Source organism: Ambystoma mexicanum, chromosome 11 (genome assembly GCF_040938575.1).
Source record: "Ambystoma mexicanum isolate Mex_15411 chromosome 11, UKY_AmexF1_1, whole genome shotgun sequence".
Classification (NCBI taxonomy): Eukaryota; Metazoa; Chordata; class Amphibia; order Caudata; family Ambystomatidae; genus Ambystoma; species Ambystoma mexicanum.
Window position 1 is genome coordinate 822,312,853 of NC_090934.1, and position 13,884 is coordinate 822,326,736.

The 13,884-nt window shown below is 46.1% G+C and overlaps 9 non-coding genes across 9 annotated transcripts; all 9 read right to left on the reverse strand.

Annotated features, from left to right (window-relative positions):
- Window positions 1–374: 374 nt before the first annotated feature.
- Window positions 375–446, reverse strand: TRNAW-CCA (transfer RNA tryptophan (anticodon CCA)). Its single transcript has one exon. It is a non-coding gene; the product is annotated as a tRNA-Trp (tRNA).
- Window positions 447–759: 313 nt separating this feature from the next.
- TRNAN-GUU (transfer RNA asparagine (anticodon GUU)) lies at window positions 760–833 on the reverse strand. The gene has a single exon. It is a non-coding gene; the product is annotated as a tRNA-Asn (tRNA).
- A 1,791-nt stretch (window positions 834–2,624) lies between these two features.
- TRNAW-CCA (transfer RNA tryptophan (anticodon CCA)) lies at window positions 2,625–2,696 on the reverse strand. The gene has a single exon. It is a non-coding gene; the product is annotated as a tRNA-Trp (tRNA).
- A 313-nt stretch (window positions 2,697–3,009) lies between these two features.
- TRNAN-GUU (transfer RNA asparagine (anticodon GUU)) lies at window positions 3,010–3,083 on the reverse strand. The gene has a single exon. It is a non-coding gene; the product is annotated as a tRNA-Asn (tRNA).
- Window positions 3,084–5,256: 2,173 nt separating this feature from the next.
- Window positions 5,257–5,330, reverse strand: TRNAN-GUU (transfer RNA asparagine (anticodon GUU)). Its single transcript has one exon. It is a non-coding gene; the product is annotated as a tRNA-Asn (tRNA).
- Window positions 5,331–7,503: 2,173 nt separating this feature from the next.
- Window positions 7,504–7,577, reverse strand: TRNAN-GUU (transfer RNA asparagine (anticodon GUU)). Its single transcript has one exon. It is a non-coding gene; the product is annotated as a tRNA-Asn (tRNA).
- Window positions 7,578–9,367: 1,790 nt separating this feature from the next.
- On the reverse strand, window positions 9,368–9,439 carry TRNAW-CCA (transfer RNA tryptophan (anticodon CCA)). The gene has a single exon. It is a non-coding gene; the product is annotated as a tRNA-Trp (tRNA).
- Window positions 9,440–9,752: 313 nt separating this feature from the next.
- Window positions 9,753–9,826, reverse strand: TRNAN-GUU (transfer RNA asparagine (anticodon GUU)). The gene has a single exon. It is a non-coding gene; the product is annotated as a tRNA-Asn (tRNA).
- A 2,175-nt stretch (window positions 9,827–12,001) lies between these two features.
- On the reverse strand, window positions 12,002–12,075 carry TRNAN-GUU (transfer RNA asparagine (anticodon GUU)). The gene has a single exon. It is a non-coding gene; the product is annotated as a tRNA-Asn (tRNA).
- Window positions 12,076–13,884: the final 1,809 nt, after the last annotated feature.

A 13,884-nucleotide genomic window follows, 5' to 3' on the forward strand; every position in this document is an offset into this window, starting at 1 on the left:
CACCTAGAGTTCCCAGGACAGTGCAGCATTCAGCGATTACACGAAAATATTGACAGCGCTAGGAGGCCATGCAAATGGCAGAGGTATGCTTTACAAAGCCCACGTAGCGTGCACAAAACAGCACATCAGTCAGGCCCACTTGAAGAGATGGTAAAGAGGAAATACTTCTGCTGCATCCAGTAAAACATAGAGATTGGCCTGCTTTAAAGCTTGACCATGTCCTTCATGGGTGTCTGTCAATATGATACTTCCCTGGTGCAAAGTTTACATTCGAAACTCCAGAACAACTAGGCCCAGAGCACAAAGATGCAGTCAGGTTGAAATAACGAGATACTGAAGAGCAATTTTGTATTTCAGAGTGGGAAAAGGAAGTATGACCCCGACGTGATTTGAACACACAACCTTCTGATCTGGAGTCAGACGCGCTACCATTGCGCCACGAGGTCCTTGTGGCAGTCCACCTGGTGTGTCTGATGACAGAATAAAGGTAGGAGACGTGCATGGACCTGCAGAGCCTCATTGCTTCTTTAAGTAGACTGGCTAGGATAGCTTCCTTCTGTGCATCAGTACACGCTGCAGCCAAACCCTTCCCATGAAGTCTTGATGTTTATGAATTGAATGGCAAGTTTTGAAAAACTAAAGCAAGCGAGAAGAATTGCTTACAGTTTATTGGATTTTTTGGACGTCAGCAGACGAGACCTGCGAGAGGTAAACAGAAGTCCATAGTTGGTCACGCTGAATTTTTGAGCCAAAATGCACCGTCCCTGGGTGGGCTTGAACCACCAACCTTTCGGTTAACAGCCGAAAGCGCTAACCGATTGCGCCACAGAGACTCATGCAGTTCTTACACAGGGGCCTGATTGGTGTGCTGTTTGCTTATGCTTCCCAGGCAACCTGAAAATATTTCTAAAATAGCTCTATTTCCCACAGCAAATCAGGGTATCAAGCACTTCCCTACCTCCCCTAATCCACAAACACAGGGGATTTAGTAGAGGACAGAGCCCATCAACAGTGCACCAAATGTCCTCTGTGTAGGCATAACTTGCTATGAGGAGAAAGCCACAGTTGCGCACTTGTGTTAAAAGGGGACAGTAGGCTGAACCCAGAGAACACGGGAGAAATGACTCAGGTTTACTGAGTGGAACACTCTGTGTCTTTGTGCCAAAAACAGCAGCGTCTTTTCGGTTAACAGCCGAACGCGCTAACCAATTGTGCCACAGAGACTCACTGGCATGTGTGTTCTGCCTTTGGCCTGATTGCATTGCTATTTTTTTCTGATTGGCAGAAAACCTGAACTTTTTTCTGAAAAAGGCATGCCTCTCTTAGCACTGCAGTGCATTAGACTGCTCCCTTGCTTCCCTGAGTCCCCAAATACACAACCACCTTGGGCACAATAGAAGACACATTCCAGCAGATTTAGCAAGAGTGCACCAAGGATTCTATATGTAGGTACCTTGCTGAGAAGCAAGACCTGCAGTTGCATTCTTCTGTTAAAAGAGGGCAGCAGAGTGCACCAAGAGAACTTGGGGGAAGTAGCTTATGTTAACTACTTGCCATGCTCTTTATAGATCCCTCTGTTTGACTAGGTGAATTCTAATTTCTGGGGTAGAGTAAGCAATTTTTGGATCTAGATGCTGTGCGCAACAGGAATGCTATATACTGCACTGTACTGCTACTGAAAAGTTACCAATTTTACAGGATGTTCAGGTAAGCTTTGTTTCAGAAAACAACTTGCTAGAGGCACTAAGACAGATTACTGGGACAAAGGAAGAGGGTTTGGGGATTAGCACATCTCCTATGAAAGGTACAGTCACGCCCGAGACAACTCTGAGTGCCGCCTCAAATTCTAAGAAATGCAAACTAGGGACCTACGCTTTTTATTGCCAGTGGATCTTTGTGTTTCAGACAAATGTGCACGCCTCCCAGAGCCCCTTGCAATGCACTTAGGGAAATGAGGGAAGGTGCTGTGCAACCCTCTCGCTGACAATGTCTCTCTTGTCTATAATGTATCTATGAGAGAGAGAGAAATAGGCAATGCGAGAGTGAAAAAGTAAAATGGAAATGTGTCTACTGAGACCAGTATAAGGGGAAATCCTCACAATCCAGGACCGACAGTTGATTGGGATGGCGCTTACAGGTTTCTGACACCAGACCGGTACCTGAACTTACAAACCCAAACTGCAAAGTGATGGGCATTCCCACTAGACTGCCGACCCCCTTTCGGGGCCCCAGCATATATCCTTTAGTCACACCTAGAGTTCCCAGGACAGTGCAGCATTCAGCGATTACACGAAAATATTGACAGCGCTAGGAGGCCATGCAAATGGCAGAGGTATGCTTTACAAAGCCCATGTAGCGTGGCCAAAAAAAGCACATCAGTCAGGCCCACTTGAAGAGATGGTAAAGAGGAAATACTTCTGCTGCATCCAGTAAAACATAGAGATTGGCCTGCTTTAAAGCTTGACCATGTCCTTCATGGGTGTCTGTCAATATGATACTTCCCTGGTGCAAAGTTTACATTCGAAACGCCAGAACAACTAGGCCCAGAGCACAAAGATGCAGTCAGGTTGAAATAACGAGATACTGAAGAGCAATTTTGTATTTCAGAGTGGGAAAAGCAAATATGACCCCGACGTGATTTGAACACGCAACCTTCTGATCTGGAGTCAAACGCGCTACCATTGCGCCACGAGGTCCTTGTGGCAGTCCACCTGGTGTGTCTGATGACAGAATAAAGGTAGGAGACGTGCATGGACCTGCAGAGCCTCATTGCTTCTTTAAGTAGACTGGCTAGGATAGCTTCCTTCTGTGCATCAGTACACGCTGCAGCCAAACCCTTCCCATGAAGTCTTGATGTTTATGAATTGAATGGCAAGTTTTGAAAAACTAAAGCAAGCGAGAAGAATTGCTTGCAGTTTATTGGATTTTTTGGACGTCAGCAGACGAGACCTGCGAGAGGTAAACAGAAGTTCATAGTTGGTCATGCTGAATTTTTGAGCCAAAATGCATCGTCCCTGGGTGGGCTTGAACCACCAACCTTTCGGTTAACAGCCGAACGCGCTAACCGATTGCGCCACAGAGACTCATGCAGTGCTTACACTGGGGCCTGATTGGTGTGCTGTTTGCTTATGCTCCCCAGGCAACCTGAAAATATTTCTAAAATAGCTCTATTTCCCACAGCAAATCAGGGTATCAAGCACTTCCCTACCTCCCGTAATCCACAAACACAGGGGATTTAGTAGAGGACAGAGCCCATCAACAGTGCACCAAATGCCCTCTGTGTAGGCATAACTTGCTATGAGGAGAAAGCCACAGTTGCGCACTTGTGTTAAAAGGGGACAGTAGGCTAAACCCAGAGAACACGGGAGAAATGACTCAGGTTTACTGAGTGGAACACTCTGTGTCTTTGTGCCCAAAACAGCAGCGTCTTTTCGGTTAACAGCCGAACGCGCTAACCAATTGCGCCACAGAGACTCACTGGCATGTGTGTTCTGCCTTTGGCCTGATTGCATTGCTATTTTTTTCTGATTGGCAGAAAACCTGAACTTTTTTCTGAAAAAGGCATGCCTCTCTTAGCACTGCAGTGCATTAGACTGCTCCCTTGCTTCCCTGAGTCCCCAAATACACAACCACCTTGGGCACAATAGAAGACACATTCCAGCAGATTTAGCAAGAGTGCACCAAGGATTCTATATGTAGGTACCTTGCTGAGAAGCAAGACCTGCAGTTGCATTCTTCTGTTAAAAGAGGGCAGCAGAGTGCACCAAGAGAACTTGGGGGAAGTAGCTTATGTTAACTACTTGCCATGCTCTTTATAGATCCCTCTGTTTGACTGGGTGAATTCTAATTTCTGGGGTAGAGTAAGCAATTTTTGGATCTAGATGCTGTGCGCAACAGGAATGCTATATACTGCACTGTACTGCTACTGAATAGTTACCAATTTTACAGGATGTTCAGGTAAGCTTTGTTTCAGAAAACAACTTGCTAGAGGCACTAAGACAGATTACTGGGACAAAGGAAGAGGGTTTGGGGATTAGCACATCTCCTATGAAAGGTACAGTCACGCCCGAGACAACTCTGAGTGTCACTTCAAATTTTAAGAAATGCAAACTAGGGACCTACGCTTTTTATTGCCAGTGGATCTTTGTGTTTCAGACAAATGTGCACGCCTCCCAGAGCCCCATGCAATGCACTTAGGGAAATGGGGGAAGGTGCTGTGCAACCCTCTCGCTGACAATGTCTCTCTTGTCTATAATGTATCTATGAGAGAGAGAGAAATAGGCAATGCGAGAGTGAAAAAGTAAAATGGAAATGTGTCTACTGAGACCAGTATAAGGGGAAATCCTCACAATCCAGGACCGACAGTTGATTGGGAGGGCGCTTACAGGTTTCCGACACCAGACCGGTACCTGAACTCACAAACCCAAACTGTAAAGTGATGGGCATTGCCACTAGACTGCCGACCCCCTTTCGGGGCCCCAGCATATATCCTTTAGTCACACCTAGATTTCCCAGGACAGTGCAGCATTCAGCGATTACACGAAAATATTGACAGCGCTAGGAGGCCATGCAAATGGCAGAGGTATGCTTTACAAAGCCCACGTAGCGTGCACAAAACAGCACATCAGTCAGGCCCACTTGAAGACATGGTAAAGAGGAAATACTTCTGCTGCATCCAGTAAAACATAGAGATTGGCCTGCTTTAAAGGTTGACCATGTCCTTCATGGGTGTCTGTCAATATGATACTTCCCTGCTGCAAAGCTTACATTCGAAACGCCAGAACAACTAGGCCCAGAGCATAAAGATGCAGTCAGGTTGAAATAACGAGATACTGAAGAGCAATTTTGTATTTCAGAGTGGGAAAAGGAAGTATGACCCAGACGTGATTTGAACACACAACCTTCTGATCTGGAGTCAGACGCTACCATTGCGCCACGAGGTCCTTGTGGCAATCCACCTGGTGTGTCTGATGACAGAATAAAGGTAGGAGACGTGCATGAACCTGCAGAGCCTCATTGCTTCTTTAAGTAGACTGGCTAGGATAGCTTCCTTCTGTGCATCAGTACACGCTGCAGCCAAACCCTTCCCATGAAGTCTTGATGTTTATGAATTGAATGGCAAGTTTTGCAAAACTAATGCAAGCGAGAAGAATTGCTTGCAGTTTATTGGATTTTTTGGACGTCAGCAGACGAGACCTGCGAGAGGTAAACAGAAGTCCATAGTTGGTCACGCTGAATTTTTGAGCCAAAATGCACCGTCCCTGGGTGGGCTTGAACCACCCACCTTTCGGTTAACAGCCGAACGCGCTAACCGATTGCGCCACAGAGACTCATGCAGTTCTTACACAGGGGCATGATTGGTGTGCTGTTTGCTTATGCTTCCCAGGCAACCTGAAAATATTTCTAAAATAGCTCTATTTCCCACAGCAAATCAGGGTATCAAGCACTTCCCTACCTCCCCTAATCCACAAACACAGGGGATTTAGTAGAGGACAGAGCCCATCAACAGTGCACCAAATGTCCTCTGTGTAGGCATAACTTGCTATGAGGAGAAAACCACAGTTGCGCACTTGTGTTAAAAGGGGACAGTAGGCTGAACCCAGAGAACACGGGAGAAATGACTCAGGTTTACTGAGTGGAACACTCTGTGTCTTTGTGCCAAAAACAGCAGCGTCTTTTCGGTTAACAGCCGAACGCGCTAACCAATTGTGCCACAGAGACTCACTGGCATGTGTGTTCTGCCTTTGGCCTGATTGCATTGCTATTTTTTTATGATTGGCAGAAAACCTGAACTTTTTTCTGAAAAAGGCATGCCTCTCTTAGCACTGCAGTGCATTAGACTGCTCCCTTGCTTCCCTGAGTCCCCAAATACAAAACCACCTTGGGCACAATAGAAGACACATTCCAGCAGATTTAGCAAGAGTGCACCAAGGATTCTATATGTAGGTACCTTGCTGAGAAGCAAGACCTGCAGTTGCATTCTTCTGTTAAAAGAGGGCAGCAGAGTGCACCAAGAGAACTTGGGGGAAGTAGCTTATGTTAACTACTTGCCATGCTCTTTATAGATCCCTCTGTTTGACTGGGTGAATTCTAATTTCTGGGGTAGAGTAAGCAATTTTTGGATCTAGATGCTGTGCGCAACAGGAATGCTATATACTGCACTGTACTGCTACTGAAAAGTTACCAATTTTACAGGATGTTCAGGTAAGCTTTGTTTCAGAAAACAACTTGCTAGAGGCACTAAGACAGATTACTGGGACAAAGGAAGAGGGTTTGGGGATTAGCACATCTCCTATGAAAGGTACAGTCACGCCCGAGACAACTCTGAGTGTCACCTCAAATTCTAAGAAATGCAAACTAGGGACCTACGCTTTTTATTGCCAGTGGATCTTTGTGTTTCAGACAAATGTGCACGCCTCCCAGAGCCCCTTGCAATGCACTTAGGGAAAGGGGGGAAGGTGCTGTGAAGCCCTCTCGCTGACAATGTCTCTCTTGTCTATAATGTAACTATGAGAGAGAGAGAAATAGGCAATGCGAGAGTGAAAAAGTAAAATGGAAATGTGTCTACTGAGACCAGTATAAGGGGAAATCCTCACAATCCAGGACCGACAGTTGATTGGGAGGGCGCTTACAGGTTTCCGACACCAGACCGGTACCTGAACTCACAAACCCAAACTGCAAAGTGATGCCCATTGCCACTAGACTGCCGACCCCCTTTCGGGGCCCCAACATATATCCTTTAGTCACACCTAGAGTTCCCAGGACAGTGCAGCATTCAGCGATTACACGAAAATATTGACAGCGCTAGGAGGCCATGCAAATGGCAGAGGTATGCTTTACAAAGCCCACGTAGCGTGCACAAAACAGCACATCAGTCAGGCCCACTTGAAGAGATGGTAAAGAGGAAATACTTCTGCTGCATCCAGTAAAACATAGAGATTGGCCTGCTTTAAAGGTTGACCATGTCCTTCATGGGTGTCTGTCAATATGATACTTCCCTGCTGCAAAGCTTACATTCGAAACGCCAGAACAACTAGGCCCAGAGCATAAAGATGCAGTCAGGTTGAAATAACGAGATACTGAAGAGCAATTTTGTATTTCAGAGTGGGAAAAGGAAGTATGACCCCGACGTGATTTGAACACACAACCTTCTGATCTGGAGTCAGACGCTACCATTGCGCCACGAGGTCCTTGTGGCAATCCACCTGGTGTGTCTGATGACAGAATAAAGGTAGGAGACGTGCATGAACCTGCAGAGCCTCATTGCTTCTTTAAGTAGACTGGCTAGGATAGCTTCCTTTTGTGCATCAGTACACGCTGCAGCCAAACCCTTCCCATGAAGTCTTGATGTTTATGAATTGAATGGCAAGTTTTGAAAAACTAAAGCAAGCGAGAAGAATTGCTTGCAGTTTATTGGATTTTTTGGACGTCAGCAGACGAGACCTGCGAGAGGTAAACAGAAGTCCATAGTTGGTCACGCTGAATTTTTGAGCCAAAATGCACCGTCCCTGGGTGGGCTAGAACCACCAACCTTTCGGTTAACAGCCGAACGCGCTAACCGATTGCGCCACAGAGACTCATGCAGTTCTTACACAGGGGCCTGATTGGTGTGCTGTTTGCTTATGCTTCCCAGGCAACCTGAAAATATTTCTAAAATAGCTCTATTTCCCACAGCAAATCAGGGTATCAAGCACTTCCCTACCTCCCCTAATCCACAAACACAGGGGATTTAGTAGAGGACAGAGCCCATCAACAGTGCACCAAATGTCCTCTGTGTAGGCATAACTTGCTATGAGGAGAAAACCACAGTTGCGCACTTGTGTTAAAAGGGGACAGTAGGCTGAACCCAGAGAACACGGGAGAAATGACTCAGGTTTACTGAGTGGAACACTCTGTGTCTTTGTGCCAAAAACAGCAGCGTCTTTTCGGTTAACAGCCGAACGCGCTAACCAATTGTGCCACAGAGACTCACTGGCATGTGTGTTCTGCCTTTGGCCTGATTGCATTGCTATTTTTTTCTGATTGGCAGAAAACCTGAACTTTTTTCTGAAAAAGGCATGCCTCTCTTAGCACTGCAGTGCATTAGACTGCTCCCTTGCTTCCCTGAGTCCCCAAATACAAAACCACCTTGGGCACAATAGAAGACACATTCCAGCAGATTTAGCAAGAGTGCACCAAGGATTCTATATGTAGGTACCTTGCTGAGAAGCAAGACCTGCAGTTGCATTCTTCTGTTAAAAGAGGGCAGCAGAGTGCACCAAGAGAACTTGGGGGAAGTAGCTTATGTTAACTACTTGCCATGCTCTTTATAGATCCCTCTGTTTGACTGGGTGAATTCTAATTTCTGGGGTAGAGTAAGCAATTTTTGGATCTAGATGCTGTGCGCAACAGGAATGCTATATACTGCACTGTACTGCTACTGAAAAGTTACCAATTTTACAGGATGTTCAGGTAAGCTTTGTTTCAGAAAACAACTTGCTAGAGGCACTAAGACAGATTACTGGGACAAAGGAAGAGGGTTTGGGGATTAGCACATCTCCTATGAAAGGTACAGTCACGCCCGAGACAACTCTGAGTGTCACCTCAAATTCTAAGAAATGCAAACTAGGGACCTACGCTTTTTATTGCCAGTGGATCTTTGTGTTTCAGACAAATGTGCACGCCTCCCAGAGCCCCTTGCAATGCACTTAGGGAAATGGGGGAAGGTGCTGTGCAACCCTCTCGCTGACAATGTCTCTCTTGTCTATAATGTATCTATGAGAGAGAGAGAAATAGGCAATGCGAGAGTGAAAAAGTAAAATGGAAATGTGTCTACTGAGACCAGTATAAGGGGAAATCCTCACAATCCAGGACTGACAGTTGATTGGGAGGGCGCTTACAGTTTTCTGACACCAGACCGGTACCTGAACTCACAAACCCAAACTGCAAAGTGATGGGCATTGCCACTAGACTGCCGACCCCCTTTCGGGGCCCCAGCATATATCGTTTGGTCACACCTAGAGTTCCCAGGACAGTGCAGCATTCAGCGATTACACGAAAATATTGACAGCGCTAGGAGGCCATGCAAATGGCAGAGGTATGCTTTACAAAGCCCACGTAGCGTGCACAAAACAGCACATCAGTCAGGCCCACTTGAAGAGATGGTAAAGAGGAAATACTTCTGCTGCATCCAGTAAAACATAGAGATTGGCCTGCTTTAAAGGTTGACCATGTCCTTCATGGGTGTCTGCAAATATGATACTTCCCTGCTGCAAAGCTTACATTCGAAACGCCAGAACAACTAGGCCCAGAGCACAAAGATGCAGTCAGGTTGAAATAACGAGATACTGAAGAGCAATTTTATATTTCAGAGTGGGAAAAGCAAATATGACCCCGACGTGATTTGAACACGCAACCTTCTGATCTGGAGTCAGACGCGCTACCATTGCGCCACGAGGTCCTTGTGGAAATCCACCTGGTATGTCTGATGACAGAATAAAGGTAGGAGACGTGCATGGACCTGCAGAGCCTCATTGCTTCTTTAAGTAGACTGGCTAGGATAGCTTCCTTCTGTGCATCAGTACACGCTGCAGCCAAACCCTTCCCATGAAGTCTTGATGTTTATGAATTGAATGGCAAGTTTTGAAAAACTAAAGCAAGCGAGAAGAATTGCTTACAGTTTATTGGATTTTTTGGACGTCAGCAGACGAGACCTGCGAGAGGTAAACAGAAGTTCATAGTTGGTCATGCTGAATTTTTGAGCCAAAATGCACCGTCCCTGGGTGGGCTTGAACCACCAACCTTTCGGTTAACAGCCGAACGCGCTAACCGATTGCGCCACAGAGACTCATGCAGTTCTTACACAGGGGCCTGATTGGTGTGCTGTTTGCTTATGCTTCCCAGGCAACCTGAAAATATTTCTAAAATAGCTCTATTTCCCACAGCAAATCAGGGTATCAAGCACTTCCCTACCTCCCCTAATCCACAAACACAGGGGATTTAGTAGAGGACAGAGCCCATCAACAGTGCACCAAATGTCCTCTGTGTAGGAATAACTTGCTATGAGGAGAAAGCCACAGTTGCGCACTTGTGTTAAAAGGGGACAGTAGGCTGAACCCAGAGAACACGGGAGAAATGACTCAGGTTTACTGAGTGGAACACTCTGTGTCTTTGTGCCAAAAACAGCAGCGTCTTTTCGGTTAACAGCCGAACGCGCTAACCAATTGCGCCACAGAGACTCACTGGCATGTGTGTTCTGCCTTTGGCCTGATTGCATTGCTATTTTTTTCTGATTGGCAGAAAACCTGAACTTTTTTCTGAAAAAGGCATGCCTCTCTTAGCACTGCAGTGCAGTAGACTGCTCCCTTGCTTCCCTGAGTCCCCAAATACACAACCACCTTGGGCACAATAGAAGACACATTCCAGCAGATTTAGCAAGAGTGCACCAAGGATTCTATATGTAGGTACCTTGCTGAGAAGCAAGACCTGCAGTTGCATTCTTCTGTTAAAAGAGGGCAGCAGAGTGCACCAAGAGAACTTGGGGGAAGTAGCTTATGTTAACTACTTGCCATGCTCTTTATAGATCCCTCTGTTTGACTGGGTGAATTCTAATTTCTGGGGTAGAGTAAGCAATTTTTGGATCTAGATGCTGTGCGCAACAGGAATGCTATATACTGCACTGTACTGCTACTGAATAGTTACCAATTTTACAGGATGTTCAGGTAAGCTTTGTTTCAGAAAACAACTTGCTAGAGGCACTAAGACAGATTACTGGGACAAAGGAAGAGGGTTTGGGGATTAGCACATCTCCTATGAAAGGTACAGTCACGCCCGAGACAACTCTGAGTGTCACTTCAAATTTTAAGAAATGCAAACTAGGGACCTACGCTTTTTATTGCCAGTGGATCTTTGTGTTTCAGACAAATGTGCACGCCTCCCAGAGCCCCATGCAATGCACTTAGGGAAATGGGGGAAGGTGCTGTGCAACCCTCTCGCTGACAATGTCTCTCTTGTCTATAATGTATCTATGAGAGAGAGAGAAATAGGCAATGCGAGAGTGAAAAAGTAAAATGGAAATGTGTCTACTGAGACCAGTATAAGGGGAAATCCTCACAATCCAGGACCGACAGTTGATTGGGAGGGCGCTTACAGTTTTCCGACACCAGACCGGTACCTGAACTCACAAACCCAAACTGCAAAGTGATGGGCATTGCCACTAGACTGCCGACCCCCTTTCGGGGCCCCAGCATATATCCTTTAGTCACACCTAGATTTCCCAGGACAGTGCAGCATTCAGCGATTACACGAAAATATTGACAGCGCTAGGAGGCCATGCAAATGGCAGAGGTATGCTTTACAAAGCCCACGTAGCGTGCACAAAACAGCACATCAGTCAGGCCCACTTGAAGAGATGGTAAAGAGGAAATACTTCTGCTGCATCCAGTAAAACATAGAGATTGGCCTGCTTTAAAGGTTGACCATGTCCTTCATGGGTGTCTGCAAATATGATACTTCCCTGCTGCAAAGCTTACATTCGAAACGCCAGAACAACTAGGCCCAGAGCATAAAGATGCAGTCAGGTTGAAATAACGAATTACTGAAGAGCAATTTTATATTTCAGAGTGGGAAAAGCAAATATGCCCCCGACGTGATTTGAACACGAAACCTTCTGACCTGGAGTCAGACGCGATACCATTGCGCCACGAGGTCCTTGTGGCAATCCACCTGGTGTGTCTGATGACAGAATAAAGGTAGGAGACGTACATGAACCTGCAGAGCCTCATTGCTTCTTTAAGTAGACTGGCTAGGATAGCTTCCTTCTGTGCATCAGTACACGCTGCAGCCAAACCCTTCCCATGAAGTCTTGATGTTTATGAATTGAATGGCAAGTTTTGAAAAACTAAAGCAAGCGAGAAGAATTGCTTACAGTTTATTGGATTTTTTGGACGTCAGCAGACGAGACCTGCGAGAGGTAAACAGAAGTTCATAGTTGGTCATGCTGAATTTTTGAGCCAAAATGCACCGTCCCTGGGTGGGCTTGACCCACCAACCTTTCGGTTAACAGCCGAACGCGCTAACCGATTGCGCCACAGAGACTCATGCAGTGCTTACACTGGGGCCTGATTGGTGTGCTGTTTGCTTATGCTTCCCAGGCAACCTGAAAATATTTCTAAAATAGCTCTATTTCCCACAGCAAATCAGGGTATCAAGCACTTCCCTACCTCCCCTAATCCACAAACACAGGGGATTTAGTAGAGGACAGAGCCCATCAACAGTGCACCAAATGTCCTCTGTGTAGGCATAACTTGCTATGAGGAGAAAGCCACAGTTGCGCACTTGTGTTAAAAGGGGACAGTAGGCTGAACCCAGAGAACACGGGAGAAATGACTCAGGTTTACTGAGTGGAACACTCTGTGTCTTTGTGCCAAAAACAGCAGCGTCTTTTCGGTTAACAGCCGAACGCGCTAACCAATTGTGCCACAGAGACTCACTGGCATGTGTGTTCTGCCTTTGGCCTGATTGCATTGCTATTTTTTTCTGATTGGCAGAAAACCTGAACTTTTTTCTGAAAAAGGCATGCCTCTCTTAGCACTGCAGTGCATTAGACTGCTCCCTTGCTTCCCTGAGTCCCCAAATACACAACCACCTTGGGCACAATAGAAGACACATTCCAGCAGATTTAGCAAGAGTGCACCAAGGTTTCTATATGTAGGTACCTTGCTGAGAAGCAAAACCTGCAGTTGCATTCTTCTGTTAAAAGAGGGCAGCAGAGTGCACCAAGAGAACTTGGGGGAAGTAGCTTATGTTAACTACTTGCCATGATCTTTATAGATCCCTCTGTTTGACTGGGTGAATTCTAATTTCTGGGGTAGAGTAAGCAATTTTTGGATCTAGATGCTGTGCGCAACAGGAATGCTATATACTGCACTGTACTGCTACTGAAAAGTTACCAATTTTACAGGATGTTCAGGTAAGCTTTGTTTCAGAAAACAACTTGCTAGAGGCCCTAGGACAGATTACTGGGACAAAGGAAGAGGGTTTGGGGATTAGCACATCTCCTATGAAAGGTACAGTCACGCCCGAGACAACTCTGAGTGTCACTTCAAATTTTAAGAAATGCAAACTAGGGACCTACGCTTTTTATTGCCAGTGGATCTTTGTGTTTCAGACAAATGTGCACGCCTCCCAGAGCCCCATGCAATGCACTTAGGGAAATGGGGGAAGGTGCTGTGCAACCCTCTCGCTGACAATGTCTCTCTTGTCTATAATGTATCTATGAGAGAGAGAGAAATAGGCAATGCGAGAGTGAAAAAGTAAAATGGAAATGTGTCTACTGAGACCAGTATAAGGGGAAATCCTCACAATCCAGGACCGACAGTTGATTGGGAGGGCGCTTACAGTTTTCCGACACCAGACCGGTACCTGAACTCACAAACCCAAACTGCAAAGTGATGGGCATTGCCACTAGACTGCCGACCCCCTTTCGGGGCCCCAGCATATATCCTTTAGTCACACCTAGATTTCCCAGGACAGTGCAGCATTCAGCGATTACACGAAAATATTGACAGCGCTAGGAGGCCATGCAAATGGCAGAGGTATGCTTTACAAAGCCCACGTAGCGTGCACAAAACAGCACATCAGTCAGGCCCACTTGAAGAGATGGTAAAGAGGAAATACTTCTGCTGCATCCAGTAAAACATAGAGATTGGCCTGCTTTAAAGGTTGACCATGTCCTTCATGGGTGTCTGTCAATATGATACTTCCCTGCTGCAAAGCTTACATTCGAAACGCCAGAACAACTAGGCCCAGAGCATAAAGATGCAGTCAGGTTGAAATAACGAGATACTGAAGAGCAATTTTGTATTTCAGAGTGGGAAAAGGAAGTATGACCCCGACGTGATTTGA